This window comes from Saimiri boliviensis, chromosome 8, assembly GCF_048565385.1.
Source record: "Saimiri boliviensis isolate mSaiBol1 chromosome 8, mSaiBol1.pri, whole genome shotgun sequence".
NCBI classification, from domain to species: Eukaryota; Metazoa; Chordata; class Mammalia; order Primates; family Cebidae; genus Saimiri; species Saimiri boliviensis.
This window is the reverse complement of record NC_133456.1, coordinates 16,170,091-16,182,202: the sequence shown is the minus strand read 5'-3', so window position 1 is coordinate 16,182,202 and position 12,112 is coordinate 16,170,091. Positions and strand designations below refer to the sequence as shown.

At 43.6% G+C, this 12,112-nt stretch overlaps 1 protein-coding gene across 3 annotated transcripts in view; it reads left to right on the top strand.

Annotated features, from left to right (window-relative positions):
* The window catches only part of LARS2 (leucyl-tRNA synthetase 2, mitochondrial), a 167,809-nt gene that overhangs the window by 68,047 nt on the left and 87,650 nt on the right, over nt 1-12,112 (top strand). The gene's annotated exons all lie outside the window — the stretch shown is intronic.

Here is a 12,112-nt window from a genome sequence, read left to right as displayed (position 1 = left end):
AAGGGCTGGGAGCCATGGGTGTACAGACAGGAAGCAGCTCAACCTCATCACTCACTTAGCTGGTGATGGGCTTGGTCTTCCATTCTAAGTCAAGTATAGCGCCTGGAGGTCACTGTAGGCCGTTGTTTGCTGACCTTTCAACTCACTGCCACAGAGGTCAAAAATCATCCATAATTGTATCCGTGATAAAGCTTTAAAAAAGAGAGAGGTGGCCTTCCTCATGTAGAAAAAGAGAGAGAAAAAGAAAAATGTCTTCAACTGTGTAGTTCTGATGAGACCTCCGGAAAGATAGAATGAAATCTCAGATAAGTAAATGACCTTTGGTTTATTAAGTTTGGTGCATGTCTTTCCCTCCCAACTCTAAACTTCACATGCTTAGATTTTTCAATGGAGGTCCAGAAGAGATTATCTAAAAGAAGTGAAGAGAGTGGCTGGCCTCCATGAGGGAAAGCCAAGTGAAAGTCAACTAAGCCAGGCACTAAAGCTTGATAAACTGGTTCCTGGGCCTTATTTTCCTCATCAATACAATAAGCAGGTCGGACTAAGTGGTCTTTCAGGTGCCTTTTAGCCGTTCCCATGTTGAGAGAGTCAAGGCAAAAATCAATCATTGAAAGCAGGGGCTTGCTTTTTAAGTCACCCACAGCCTGGGCAAAAAATCATTTCTGATTGTACTAGAACCACGCCATGCAATGTGTCCTTTGAGCTTATCAAGTTTCAAGGTGTTGGAGTTTAGGGTTTACTCTCTGAAACTCCAGAGAGAAATGATGAAAGCTTTTGAGGGATATTCACATGGCAGTTTGGTGACATTTGTATTCTTATGCATGCATGAGACTGGACATAAGTAGAATCTGAAAAGGTAAGGGCATCATGAAATACTACTCATGGTACGTCATGGTAGTTCTTCCCCTGTGGTAGTTACTATAAGAATAGTTGTCCCCTTCCATGGTGGCCCATGAGTTGTTTTGTGGGTACTGAAATTGACTCTGGCTTAGATCCAGTACTGTCGTTCTTATACAAAGAAAGCACGAGGTTCTCAGTAACCTGTGATCACTGCAAAACTTTGTGAATTAGAACTGTAGTACACCATCTCACAATACCAATGCCATACGGAAATATGACCTCTGGTTTCCTCACACAAAACACGTCTTAACGAGGCTGTTTTCCCATTGTAATTTATTCTTAATGCAGCAGAGAATAGCATATGGACTTTGGGAAGTGCTTATTAGAACTTGTTAACATGGTGTGTTGCTCCTTTTAAGCACAGCAATATTGGAGACTGAATGTGAAGAAAAAAGCTGAGGATGTTGCTTTCCGTATCACCCTAGGCAGTGGGAGACCCTATCTGCTGACAGTTGGGGTTCACTACATTACAGGGAGAGATGCTTGGTTACCTCTCAGAGCTGTCAGATGATTCTGTTATAGGCCTTGTTGGAAAGGCCACCTAATTAGATCTTCTGTTTTGAACTCTGCCTCTAGTTGGAAATGTAATAACCTAACTGAGGAACATTATTTAAATTGTCAGCTGTGAGTTTTCGACTGTTCAGTGGAAATGGTTAGTTACTGTGGTGACTCACCTGGTTCTTGCTGAACTCCTGTGCAGATGTATTGAAAAAAAAACTGTCTTTTGAGGTCAGCACTTGGTTTGTTCTGAAAATCAGAAGAGAGAGAACAAGACTTCATGAAGCCTAACAAAGAATAATGCTATAGGGCTGAGAACAGAACAGAAACACGGACATGAGGGGCCCTGTGCAGTACTGGGAAATGTTGGCATTATAACTCAGCCAAGGGTATGTAGTTGAGACCCCCAACAAAGGCCATGCATTAGAGTAGGGATGACACCCTAAAGCTAAGGACAAAATCAAAATAGACTTATTTTAATAAAAAAGTAAGCATGAGTGGTTCAAAGGGAACTTCCAGAACCAACCTCAACATCTTTAAAGGGAGACAATGAATGCAGACTCCCAAGGTTTTATCTGCAGTGTCCTTCATATAATTAAAGATTGCTACACTTGCACAGAAGCCGGAAAGTATATCCTAAAATCAAGGGAGGGAAAAGGTATTTCAATAGAAATAGACCATGAGATGGCCCAGATATTGGAATTAGTAAATAAAGCCAAAGACATATATTCTATAAATGGTCTGGGACTTAAAGGAAAACATAATCTTAATGAATGAACAGATAGGGGATCTTAGGAGAGAGTCGAAATTAAAAAAAAAAAAAAAAAAAGAACCAGCTAGAAATCTGTTTAATATCTGAAATGAAAACTCCACTCTTTGGGCCACAGAGGGATAAGTAAGGGTTAGGTAGACATAAAACTGCAGGGTTGGGTAGACATAAAACTGCATAAAACCCCCCTCACACACCTATGTAGGGAACAGCATGTGTAGTGGCCCTAAAACAGAAAGGTATATGATGGGTTTGAAAAACTGGAAGAAGGACACTGTAGCTTAAACTAAAAGAGCCAAGCAGAAAAGCTCAAGATAGGGCTGGAGAGGTGTTCAGGGGACAGATCAGGCAAGGCCTTTAGGGCTTACGGAATTTACACTTTAACCATGGGGACCATAGGAAACCACTAAAGGATTCTAAGGAAGGGAATGACATGGTCAGATATATGTTTTTATAAGATCACTGTGGAAGGAAGGGCAAGTGTAGATGCAGAGAGATCAGTTAGAAAGTTATTGCAATGGTCCAGGTACGCAAAATTTCGATGTAGGTGAGAATAGTAGAGAGAATTGAGTAGGTGAGAAAAATGCTCGGGTGGCAAAATCCATAGAGCGTGGTAATGTATTGGAAGAAAGTATGTAAGAGATGGTGGCATCAAGGAAATCCTGGCTTGAATACCACGTGGATGGTTAAGCTGCTTGCTGGGAAAGGGAGTCCTGGAAGAGATATAGTCCTGACCCTTTTCAGTTTGAAATGGCCATAAGTTACTTGAATAGAGATATGAAATAATAGGGAAATTGTCATTTGGATTATTTGGGAAATTAGGTCTAAAACTTCAAAGATTGAGTGAGATAGGACATTTGTTTTAAAACTTGGTATGATAAAAATAGACTTGAGGTAGTGAAGAAGCCCTGCTATATAGATAAGGATGAGATGTTGAATCAGCCAGTAATGCTTTCAGCTGCAAGCAACTGGAAATCGGAGATACAGTGGTTTAGACAAACGGGAAATTACTGTTCCCACGTAACAAGCTGCCAAGACTGAACTAGGATAGGGCTGAGTTCGCATCTCGGTAGTTCTCTTGACCCTTTCTTCCTGTCACCTTATGTTTGCAAGATGGTTGCTACAGCTCCAGACTTCGCGTCTCCATTCAAGACAAAAAGAAAAGGACTGGGAACAGTGACTCGTGCCTGTAATCTCAGCACTTGGGGAGGCTGAAGTGGGAGAATCACTTCAGCCTAAGAGTTCAAGACCAGCTTAGGCAATATCAAGACCCCCATCTCTATTTAAAAAAAAAAAAGGAAAGAAAGAAGCAGAAGGAGCAGTTCCAAAAACTTCCTTTTATCTGGGAAACAAAAGCTTTCCCAGAAATCCCCAGTAGAATTCCACTGATGTCCTGTTAGCCCCAAGTGTGTTATGGCTACCTCCAGCTTCAAGGAAGACTAGGAAAGCAGGCTTGGGCTTTCTTTTTAGCTTCTGTAGTTGAGCTACAGCAGGGAAGAGGATGGGCAGTGGGGTGTTGGGATCGGCCGTGAGCTGTGCCTGCACAGTTATCTTTAGAGCTCTGTATTTGCATCTCGTTCTGCAGCTCTGCAGGCTGCCTCTGTGATGTGTGACTGTGGTCTCCTTGGGAGCATGGCTGTGAAGGAGCCCTCCTTTCATTCACTTAACGTCCTAATTTTAAAGACAATGCCTCATGTGAATATTACAGAGAATCCAGCAATATGAAGTTGCTTTATTCAGCCTGTTCTGTGATATATTTGACTTTTCTCCTCTTACCCCCGAGCCAGTCTTCCTAGGATTGTTTGCTTTGTGAAACATTAAAGTGATTTCAGCCACTCATTCTGTGAAAAAGAAAACTTGCGGTAGGAGTATCTGAAGAACGTGAATTAGTCTTGGCAGAGCTGTGTGGGCGGTGTCTTGTGGGCAGCACTGCTGAGGTGAGAGCAAGGGGCGGAGGATGGATTGGAGCCTTATTTACAGCAAGCGAAAGGATTCGGAGTCTGATGGAACGCCTCAGTTCCTGACAGCAGAGTGACAATTGGAGGGAGAGACAAATAGAGAGAAGGCCTTTTGAACTTTTGTTCAGAGTTGAACAAAACTTTCGTTCAAATGAACTTTTCTGTCAAAGCTATGATTTCCATTTCTCCTGCTGACTCCACTGGCCCCTCCTGGCTGCACTGCGGGCTCTCAGCCCCTGGGCACCACGCACATGCCCCTCCCTGGTGTTAAATGGACATAACCATGCCCTCATGGTGCTAACTTAGTCAACCCCCACACCAAATTGGTGGTTATGTTTTCCCAGTTTTCAAGAGTGACTTGGCAACTCCTGTAATGTGAGCAAAGTCTGCGTTTGCCTTCGTTCCTACCTGATGATCTCAGATCAGGGCTCAGGCCTTTCTTTGTACCATCTTACTGAACCCTCACTTTAATCTTTTGAGGGTAGGTACTCCCCTTGTCTCCATTTTACCGATAAGCAGACTGAAGCGCATACTAGTGATAAGTAACTGCACGGGGATTCAAACCTGAGCGGCTGAGCTGTTAACCAGCAGTCTCTCTTCCTTCTCTGCATCTGAACTCATTCATTTTTTTTCCTCAGATGTTATTGAGTGCCTGGCCAGACCCTAGGCGGGGTGCTAAGAATACAGACAGAGCAGCTGAGATCTCTGCTCTTAAGAAGCTTAGACTCTAGCGCCACAGACAGTGGTGGACATGAGCTGTCACATCCCCTGCAGGAGAATGCAGAGGAGATGAGGAGGAGGAGGAGGCCCAGATCTGCCCAGCCGTCCAAGGCAGTATCGCTGAGGAAGTGAGGAAAGATGGGAAGCGCAAGATATCTGCAAGGGAGCATCTTGTTGCCTTCCAGATGTGCAGGAAACCTTATTCTTCATCGAGTATTTCTAAGTAGGATGAATTTGTGCTGGTGAGAAGCAGATGGGCAGCAGCAAGCCATTATGAAATCAGTGGGCATGGGAGGTGATAAGTGCTCATTTCCCTGCCCTCTTTGTTCCTGTCCTCCTGGTGTCACCTGCGAGCTTGTGGGTAAAGCAGAGTTACCTTTACCAGAACATGCTGGTCTTGTTTTAGTCTGCAGAGCAGGCAAACATGGGGCTGGAGGAGAGAGGAGGTGAGGGGAGAGAAGGGAAGTTTGTGCCAGTTCTTTGGGGAGGTGGTGGAGAATGTTGGCGCTAAGAGAAAGCCTTGGAGGAGCCGTGAGGCACGGTCCTGCCTCCAAGAGTCACCTGAAGTCTGGAATGAAGACCTTTAGGAGACCTTTGTTCTAAATCTGCAGCACTGGGCCCCCCAGAAATTGGGCCTCTTGCCTGGATTGCTTCTCCTACCTTCAGATCCTGTCTCAGCACCAGAACAGAGGCTGGATCACAGGTGGCACCAGGAAGTGCCTCTCCAGTAACATCACCCTCTTAACCCCCTTCACCCCTGTGTTGCTCTAGAAGTGTTGCAAAGGGATTGTTATGAAAGTTTGGTAACAAAGTTTCTAACAAAGTTGGTAACAAAATTGGTAACAAAGTTTGACCCTACTCTGCCCTCTGACCTCAAGAAAGCGCCTCCCCTCCTCTGTGCATCCAGTCACTGCCACCTCCATTGTGTGCACGCTGGGCCTTGATGGGTGGCACAAATTAGATGTTGGCAGAAGATGCAAAAATAACAAAACTGAGTGGAGCAAGTGAGAAAAGTTTAGCAAACTGTCAGCTTCTCTGCAGGGATCTGAGGACCAGGCCAGGGCTGGGATTTGATGATGATGCTTGGATTTATCTACAATGAGGGATTTCTCTTAAAAGCTCTGTGGCTTTGAAGCTCTTACTGCATTTATCCTCACTGTGCCCCTCTGTGATCAGACAAGGCTGAGGGTGGCCGTATCCCTCCCCATTTAAGATTAAATGCTGTAGGGTAGGAGGCCAGAGCCCATGCCGGCTCTCAACCCTTAGTCTCAGACCAGTGCTCAGCCACAGCCTCAGAGCCTTCAGTCTCTCCAGCAGAATTCTCCCCCACGCCATGCTGTCTCTTCTCTTGGCTACCGTAGATTCTACTCCCAGTCCCAGGAATCTGGTTTTGACTCCCTGTCTCACAAAGCTAATTAATGGTTAAATTCTGCTCCTTCTTACATAATATCTCCTGCTTCTCTTCTCTATTTTCCCTGCCTCTCCAGGATCTTTTCTCTCCTAGGCTATTCTGAATTGAACTCTCTTCTTCCGTATCCTCCATCCTATGCTCTCAGCCCTTCTCAGCATGATTGCTGGCCCAAGTGGCCAGTGCCACAAGGACCAGGTAGAAGTTGTTACTAGGAGAGCCAGCCCCTCAGAAGTCCTTCTAGGGATGGGACTGGGCAGTGGTGGGATGGGGACAGAGGCCAAAGAAAGGTAGACAGCTCAAGGCTGCCTTTTCCCTGGCACTTCCCAGGCAAACAAGAGGCTTCCTGAGTCGAGAGAGTAAGATCTTTTATAACAGCAGGGGGCCAAGGCAAGATTCTGGGAGGAGGCAACTGGCTGGCTCTCAGCAGGCCTAAGAGGGAACTTCCTCCAGGAAAGGTGCACCAGAGGTTGGTCCAGAGCTGTACCCTCACTCTGGGATTCAGAAACCAATGGTGTTTCCAGATGGTAGAGAGACAGTACGGGCCATCAGGTTTCCCTCCATGGATGCAGGGCCTTCCTGCCCACCTCCCAAATGTCCCCCTGCCCATGCCTAGTCACATCTGTATGTAGTCTCTATTAGGTCAATTGTCTGCCATCATCTCATTTCTCTTAGCCCTGACTTCTTGCCCACACTCCACTGTCCCTTTCTGTCAAGGAAATAAAGACAGCAATGCTGGCACACATACTCCAGAGTGTGTGAGAATGAAAGAGGACTTCTGCAGGAAACAGTCTTTGGGTCAGCAACCTGCTCTGCAAACAGAAAGGTTTTCATGTTTTATTTCCATGATGGAAGGAATGACCGCAAAGGAAAAAGGGAAGAAATATCTAGTAGTATACCTCTTATGATTATGGGCAACAAAATAAATTGTTAATTTGATCAGGAAACAATAAAGATAGAGCTAAGCATTGCGTGTTCCTTTTAAACCCCTAGTGTCCTTCTTGAGCTCCTGTTTTTCGGGTATACAGGTCTTCTTGAGGTGTCAGCCTAGACTCCATGGGAGGAAAGAGATGTATTTAGCCTCTCATTGAGGGGTCTCAGGGATTGCTGCAGAGGCCTGGTGACTGTCACCAATGAACCTCTTTAGCTTAGAGAGTTATTTGAACTTTAAAGCTAGAAGAAACTTGAGAGAGCATTTAGCTCAGTGTCCCTGTAAAACATAAAAGCAAATAAACAAAAAACCCCTCATGCCTGCCTTTACTGCTGCCGGAAATTGCAAAATCAATATGATGTCAAAAAACAAATTAAGATAAGGAAATAAGGTGTTGCTTTCTTTTGAGCAGCCCACATCATGTCCTCCTCACTCCTTCCCAGGGGGCTGGTTGCCATTCTGAGGTGTGTGACCCATCCTTGAAAACTGCTAATGTTTTATTTTATAATTGAGGTGCCAAGACCAGGGAAGGGCCAGAATTCAACTTAGGTATCTTCAGTCCCAGTCCTGCATTTTTTTTTTTTTTTTTTTAAAGACTGAGTCTCACTCTGTCTCCCAGGCTGGAGTACAGTGGTACAATCTCAGCTTACTGCAACTGCCACCTTCCAGGTTCAAGTGATTCTCCTGCCTCAGCCTCCTGAGTAGCTGGGATTACAGGCACCACCACCATACCTGGCTAATTTTTATATTTTTAGTAGAGACGGGGTTTCACCTGCATTCTTTACCCCTGCTTCTGGGGACAGTTTCCAAGCAACCAAGCATTTCTGAGAATCATGTGCAGATCCTAGCCCGTCAGCATGTGTTGCAGGAAGGGAGGACATTTGCCGTAGGAAATGCAGCAGGTACAGAGAGGGCACAAATGGCCAGGTCATGGCAAGTGCAGTGATTAGAGGTTTTCTGGTATGTTCTTGATGAAATTGACTCATTGCCCTCTCTGTCTTGCTTTTGTTATTATTTACTCCAGTGCTCTGTCCTTACCATGGGCTCTTCTGAGCCCAGCTGCAGAGAGACCAGTAAAGACCCATCCAGTGACTGCTGCTGTGAAAGAAGCAGTCATTAACAGATACATACATGTCAATACTGTGTTTTTCAAAATAAGCATTCTCTTATGCAGAGAGACACTTTCCACAGCGTCTTTCCACTTCTCTGTATATTTGCTTACTGTTCCAGGATGGCTTGCTAGCTCCAAGTGTCAGATTTACTCAAAATAGAGACTTGGTAAAGCTGTAGTAAGTTGAAAACTCAGGTGAAATGCATTCTGTAGTTTTCAGAGAGTATTAACAAGATGCTTTTAACTATGTAAAAACATATATACAAACATACATGCTAGAGTTTGTTGATCCTGGCATAAGTAGTTTTAAACTGTACGCTCCACTAAAAAAGAAAAATGCTATCAATATATTGTTAGATGCTACCGATTGTAAGACATGTCCCAGTGTCGGAGTTTTTGCGAAAAATGTGTATCTTAGAATGAGTAGAAGATAGGATATAAGTAGGATGGAAGGATATAGAACAAAATATTAATAGTCATCTCCCTGGGTATTTTGGCCAGTTTTGGGTAATTGTTAATTTTCTTCTTCTCTTTCCATGAAAAGATTATTGCTGGGCAAGGTGGCTCATGCCTGTAATCCCAACATTTTGGGAGGCCAAAGCAGGTAGATTGCTTGAGCTCAGGAGCTCAAGACCAGCTTGGGCAACTGGCAAAACCTCATCTCCACAAGAAATATAAAAATTAACCAGATGTAGTGGTGTGTGCCTCTAGTGTGTGCCTATAGTCCCGGCTACTCAGGAGGCTGACATGGGAGGACCACTTGAGCCCCAGGTGGTTGAGGCTGCAGTAACCTGAGATTGCCCCCACTGCATTCCAGCCTGGGCAACAGAGTGAGACCCTGTCTCAAAAAAAAAAAATCATTTTGGCGATCATAAAAGAAAACAGCATGATATCCGGGTTATATCATTTATTTACACATCTTCTTTAGACCTGAGTGTCTTAGCAAGAGATGATCTTATGTTCTTGCAAATATTCAATCTGTAGGGAGGCTTCTGACTTGAAGGTAAGTGAGCAGAATGTCCCCTGGAATAGCTGTTGCCATTTTGTTTTTCATGATTTAACCAATAAAAGCTTTCAGCCTTGCCCTCAAGCCTCCCCTTTCGTGGAATAAGACCACCTTTTCAGGCAAGGATAGTCTAGTGCCACAAATTAGGCTGAGGATGATTTTCAAGTTGTGGCTATTTGGCTATTCCATCCCTCTCCTGTGGGAGCCTGTCTCTTATCTTGTAGACCCAGGGGCAGGGAGGTGACATAGGTGGCCTCTGAGAATCAGAGATCTCATCAGACAGGTGGCTCTGTTATTGGGAGAGTTTGGCCCTCATCATCTGCATTCTAAGGAGTGTGGTGGTGACATTTCAGAACCTTCTCTCCAAAGTTACTGGAATTAGGAATTAGAATTGTTCTGCTGCTGTAAAGGTGGGTCAGAGGAGGAAAGAAAAGATGGGTTAGTGTAACCTGAGTGGATGTATGGGTAAGCAGAGATTAGCCAAATTGGCTGCTCCCGTACTTCCTGGTTCCCTTTACGGTATCCTCTTCCACAGAGCATGTACGTGAGGCTGCGTAATGAAGTCCCCAGGGCATTCCATGATGGGCATACCTAGAAAGCACATCCTTTTCTAGCACAGTGACACTGTTTACGTATTTAGGAGTTCTTTTATGGAAGCCATTCTATAGCACTTGGTTTGTCCCTCTCTTTCCCATAGCTCTGGGGTGTGCCCTTGATGTATGTGGGGCTGCTTGGTACCTCTTTTCCTCTTGCCCTGAAATCCCATGAAACCACACCTTGTTGGCAAGTCATATATCATGATTAGCAGGATGCCTTGCTCGGAACTGATTATTTCCCTGCTAGGACAGCACCTGCATTGGAATTGAGACTCTTGGATAGCACAGTAGTATTTGCAAATAAACGTCTGCATTGAGATGCCACAACAAATAGATTTTGCATAGATTACATAGCACATTCCAATGAGAGGTTGACACAGAACTATCATAATAGGGAGGCTTTATTATGTTTATGTATTAGTCGTGTCTTCTGTAAAGTCAAACAAGGCAGACATTATGCCAAATAGGTTTTTTTTAATGTCTAAATCTTCATGCTAGAATCAAAGCAGGACAGGGGACTAGAGTGTGAGAGAAAGTTCATTCCTCCAGAATATTCTAGAGGGAATATCTACATTTTTTTTCACATCCTTCAGGCATCAACTTTAGGAATATCTACATTTTTAAACATCTTGCTGTCTTCAGAATTGGTTTTCCTTTTTTTAGAACTTACATATTGTGTCTTTAAAGTGATTGCATTAAAATGATGCCCCCTTCCCCCCCAAAAAAAGAATAAAGAAATTTTGGCAACAAGAATAAGTTTTAGAAAAATATATATACATCATAATTCAAAAATAATTGCAAATCAAATCACACCAATTTATAAGTATGCTAATTGTCAAGCTTTTAAAAAGTGTGCATTTTGATTAGATGTTCTCTTTCAGTCTTGTGTCTTCATTCACTCAAGTCTGTGTCCAGCTCTTAAGGTTTTCCATTCTCCACCTCCCCTTAGTAGCTAATACATCCACTTGTTTTAAAGGGTCTGTACTTCTCAGTTTGAGTGTACTTTTTTTGCCTGGGTCTTCTAAAATGTATCATGTTTTCAATCCACTTTTTCTAGAATTCTCTTTTTTGTTTTTCTTTTTTCTTTTCTTTTTTTTTTGAGATAGAGTCTCCCTCTGTCACCCAGGCTGGAGTGCAGTGGTGCCATCTCGGCTCACTACAACCTCCGCCTCCCAGATTCAAGTGATTCTCCTGCCTCAGCCTCCCGAGTAGCTGGGACTACAGGTGCACACCACCACATCCGCCTAATTTTTTGTATTTTCAGTAGAGACGGGCTTTCACCGTGTTAGCCAGGATGGTCTTATCTCCTGACCTCATGATCTGCCCACCTCGGCCTCCCAGAGTGCTGGGATTATAGGTGTGAGCCACCGTGCCCAGCTTTCTAGAATTCTCATTTGTGGTCATGTTGCACCTTGTTCTTAATGCTTCAGCTTAACTTTCTCTCTTTGGAAGTTAGGATTTATTGCTAGCATTATTTCCGCTTCTTTGAAGAGAAAGTCATATTAGCCACGTTGTATTTAATCCTCTTTTTATCCCCAGCTTTTTAGTTTTGATCTTTCTCTTTCTTATTCCTGATTACATTTTGTATTACTAAAATCTTTTTAGTTGGATGTTACTTCAGCACCCCCCCTCCCCACTTTTTTTGTGCATGTTCTTAAACACTGGCTCATCTTGACTCATGAATGCCTAGTTCTGTTTCAGTTTATTCAAACATCTTTGTTCAGATGGTGTGCCTACAAAGTGACAGTGGCTGTCTTTTCAGACACATTCTAGGAAAAACAGATGTAAGACCCCTTTGCAAACCACAGTACTTCTGTATAGGCCAAATAGCAACCCCAGGGAACCTTTATAATCAGAAGATCTGGATAATTCATTATCTTGGCTCTGCTGCTGACTTAATTGAGTCTAGGGAAATCACATGACCTCTCAGAACCCCATTTAAAATATTTATTAAATGAGAGGCTTTGAATAAATTAATGCTTTCCAAAGTGTTTCAAAGCGTGGAGAGTCGGTAGGGAGGAATTAAGGAATTAGAGGATAGAAAGGGCATTTCTTTCAACTCTTACATATTGGGTTCCCTCAGATTTGATTTGCAAAGGCTTTCATAGCACTTTTAAAAAGAATCTAAAAACCTGCTTTTTTCCCAGGTTTTTGGATTCTGTGAGCCAGTGGGATTTCTATAAATTAAGATTGGCCAGTATAGGGAAAAGATACA